Here is a 4,658-nt window from a genome sequence, read left to right on the forward strand (position 1 = left end):
GTGTGTGTGTGTGTGTGTGTGTGTGTGTGTGTGTGTGTGTGTGTGTGTGTGTGTGTGTGTGTGCGCGCGTGTACGTGTACGCGCGCGTGGGCATGCGTACATGCGTGTATTATTTAGTGTCTGAAAAGGTCGCAGTCAAATTCGGTTTTAATGTCCAATTAACGTGTGTAATTGATGCCCAGAATCGCAACTTTGCAGGAAAAGGAATACATGGGAGGGTGATGGAGGTACGTATTACAAGTGGGGTGAGCATTAAGGACGTGAAAGGGGAGGGAACGGTGCGAGCTTTGAACATGTAATCGGTGAGATATGACGGAGGCGAATGAAGTGAACAATGGGACATAAATGAATATGCTGTTGGGATAATATGCTGGAAGGACATTAAAAACATTTCAGAGCAAAAGGAGTGTGGGATTTAAGTTAATGTGACAAAAAACCTAGTCTCTGTTTTAAACTTTTTTGACTGTGCCAGTGGTGAAATTAATGTAATCGATGACAAAACGCGTAGCTTACAGGTATTCACTATTTTTGTTATACGCTTTTCTTTTTTCTAGCTATATATTCAAGCTATAATTGTGCTCAATGATTAGGTAGCCCAATTTTAATTCGGCCTTTAGCTACAGGTATATTAAACTGTTTCTACAGAACTGCAGTTGATGCATCATGAAATCTACAGAAGTGCAAGCATGGCCAATGAAATGGAGCTGGTACCACAAACCAATTCAAAGTTGTTAGACTAGCCTTCGGCGAATAATTAACTATGAAAACAGGGACACTTATGTTAATTGCAAAAGTAACAAAAGAAGGAAATTATAGGCAGACCAAAATTACATCACTGGCAAAAGTGAAAATCAAATGGACTCAAGTGACAATCGTCAGGAACATAACGTCTTTTATCTATATTCAAATATTAAACCAAATGTATACAATAGGAAAACGTATAAAACATATCATAGGCTAGAGCTTTTAATATGACATTTTGTTTCCTATTTCATTTACTGTTAATGCTGTGCTATCCAACACGTTTCTGATTTAGCATATCCTCTTTACTTCATTTTAAAGATATATATTATATATATACAGTGGCGTAGCCGTGATTTTTAACAGGGCGGGGGGGGGCAAAACAGCGACTGCGCAAATATCGGCATGACTTATTTTTAAATGTTCCTCGCCTCTCCTCGTGATCTCCAAGCCCGTACGCTGTCCACCTCTGAGCTCTGTAGGGGCTCTGTTTTGGGCGCCATGCAGGGGTGGAAGGTGAATTTTTGTTCGTTGTTCTCTGTCCCGATGATAAGCTAACTGTTCTGTGGAGGATCTAGGCATTTCCGAGGGGGGGGGTGAAAAACAGGCCCTCCGCCAGGAGGTCCTCCCCGAATTTTTGAAAATGGTAGATAGCAGGGATGGTATTTGAAGGCAATTTTAGGGGCGAGAATCCAGGGCTGAAGCCTAAGACAGGTATTTTTCCAGAATGTAAAGGGACATTCCCCAAAGGGCACAGCCCTCACAGATGCATTTGGGCGACGTTAGCGGCGGGCAAGCCACTGGCGGGGGGTTGGAGGGGCTTCCCCCAAAATTTTCAAAATTTCAAGGAGATCCTGGGCACAAAATGAGCACATTTGAGACAATTTAGTTCAAACAGCATAGCTAAAAAACCATATGGGAATTTTATTTTGCTTATTTTTTGCTGCGCTTGTGATACCGCACTTAATGCAGAGTGATTCAAGCACTTCTTCTTTTTCAGGATATCCCCAAGCGAGTTTTGTTACCATGTAAAAGTTATTGATTTCCTTTAGTCCGTGTCAATGATTAGAAGAAAAGACAATATAGAATATAGAAAATTCCATCAATGTGTTTTTCTGTAGTTTTTAGCACAAAATTTCAAAGGGCACTTTGAAATGTAGACGATATTTGCCCATAGGCAAATCGGTTCTGAATCCGCCCTGCTTTTGGTATTTACCGCCTTATTCTGGATATGACAATTCTCATTTTAGTGAACATTTTCTTATTTTTTATTTTTTCACTTTCGGATCAACAACGCGGGGGGGCATGGCCTTTGGCTCCCCTACACTAGCCCTACATACATTAGTATTATATATATATACTATGTACATCATATCATATCATAGATAAACCACATAACACACACACACAACACAACCACAAAACACACACACACACAACACACACACACCACACACACACACAACAAACACAACACACACACACACACACACAACACCAACAGCCCCACACGACACAACACCACACACACACTACACACACACACACCACACCACACACACACACACACAAACCAGCAACAACACACCAACACACCACACACACAAACCACACACACACACACAACACACACACACCCACACAACACACACAACACACACCCAACCACACACACCCACACACACAAAACACACACACACAACACACACAACAACCAACCACAACCACACACACACACACACAACCACCACCACCATCACCACACACACACACAAGCACACAACAACAACCACCAACACAACACAACAGCACGCACACACACACAACACGACCAACACACAGCACACAACACAACACACACACAACACACACAACACACACACACACCACACCACACCACACACACAACACACACACACACAGACACACACAACGATCACAACCCAACACAACACACACACACACACAACAACACAGCACACCACACCAACAACACCACACACACACACACACACCACGACCACCACACCACACACACGCAGAACCACACACACACCAAACACACAACACACAACCACACACACACACACACACAACACAACACACACACACACACACACACACACAAAACACATTACAACGATACCTAATACATCATACATATATACATATAATAATACATATATATATTACATATACTATATTGACTATAGTATCGTTACTTGACTGAATACTGATTAGTTTTAAAGTAATAAACTAAAACAACATGTTGAACATTTTATCCTTACATATAAATTATATGAGATACATTTATCCAATTATATGTATGAATGTGAAGAAAATAATATATGACGTCAGATGTGGAGGGGATTTGGAGGCAGATTTCTAGAATGACAAAAATCAATGTTCCCGAGAAAGGAAGGATGAGAGGTAAATTCGATTTTTGAAGTCCATAAAACTCTGTTGCGCCGAACAATCAGACTACGATAATTGTACAAAAATTACATAATTGTTAAACTCAGCATAAAATATATATTGCTTAAGTTTTCTTTCATTTATGGCGAAAATTCACAAAATATAGACCTAGTATACCGTATGGGTGTATTACGGCATAACCTTGATCTATGGAAATGGATGTTTAACAGGAGCGGTAAGATTATTAATATAGTGCGATGTCAATTCATGTAGCCGCTATTTTTAGTTGGAGGTAGCTATAACTCGTTATTGTCTTGGGGGAGGCCATCACGCAGTTGGTGCTCTGGCAGACGACCAAGCAGTTAAGCTGTTGGCTATGTACGACATAATGAGGCTACATGGTCTAGGGAGCACAGCGCCCCTCCTGTCTTCTCTCACTGGGTAAAAACCTGGTGTGTATTTTATCATGTCATCTTTATCACAGATATCTTTTTTTGACCCCAACACATAGCCACTTTACATATATCATGCCATTTAATTTGGAGAGTTTCTGGTTACTAATAGGGCAAATTAGTTAAACCTGATAAAGCTAGGGTTTTCAATTTATGAATCCATATGGCCACAATATTCAGTAATATACGACCAATAGCCTGAACAACATCTTCTAGTTTTTTGAATGGCTTCACTTTCTTTGTGTGGCATAATGTCACTTTCTAAAAACCTTCATTAAAAATTATCCGGATCGTGTTCAGGGTTCGTAGCGCATGGCCTGACTTAGTATAGTTGAAGCTACTGCAGAATCAGTTTCAGGATGCTCTCGAGAGTAATGACTACATTTGGAAGGTACTGGTGTATGGTCATTAGTTAGGGAGGATGCTGGGAACAGGGGGTAAATTCTGGGAAGTAAAATAATACTTGATTGCATTTTAGGCACTACGTTTAAGACACTAATCATTCATTTTTTCTGTCATATTACCAGAGCCACAACACTTGCTCTATATAAAAAGATTTACATTTGATATTAAAGGACAAAAGAGTATATCGATGCATATAGACAGAGACTGTAAAAAAGTACACGAACCCGTGGCCTCAGGGAGTGAAACAACTCTATGAAATGCCTGTTCAATCAGTTATGTGCCCTGGTGCGCACAAGTTTAGATAACTTGATGAAACAGTTATTGGTAATAAAAGAAGATAAAAAAATCAAGAATATTGCTATAACAATTTCTGCATGGCCATTACCATGATTCATGTTTTCCTCAATATAAATTTCAACAGTCATCCACAATTAAGGAAATTTAAAATTATGTATATTGCTAGTATATAGGCTACCTTTCTAGGTGACCTAGACTTGTAGCATCATAATACTTACTGCTGATAGTTAGTTCGCTTCCATACACGACTGCTTCATTATCCAGAGGGGACAGCTACTGAGGTGAAAGGCTGTTGTTTGTGCATTGACTGTACGAAGTGTTATAACTTGCTGACTCATGCATAACCTA

Source organism: Priapulus caudatus, unplaced genomic scaffold (genome assembly GCF_000485595.1).
Source record: "Priapulus caudatus unplaced genomic scaffold, Priapulus_caudatus-5.0.1 Scaffold66, whole genome shotgun sequence".
In the NCBI taxonomy this organism is placed as follows: Eukaryota; Metazoa; Priapulida; class Priapulimorpha; order Priapulimorphida; family Priapulidae; genus Priapulus; species Priapulus caudatus.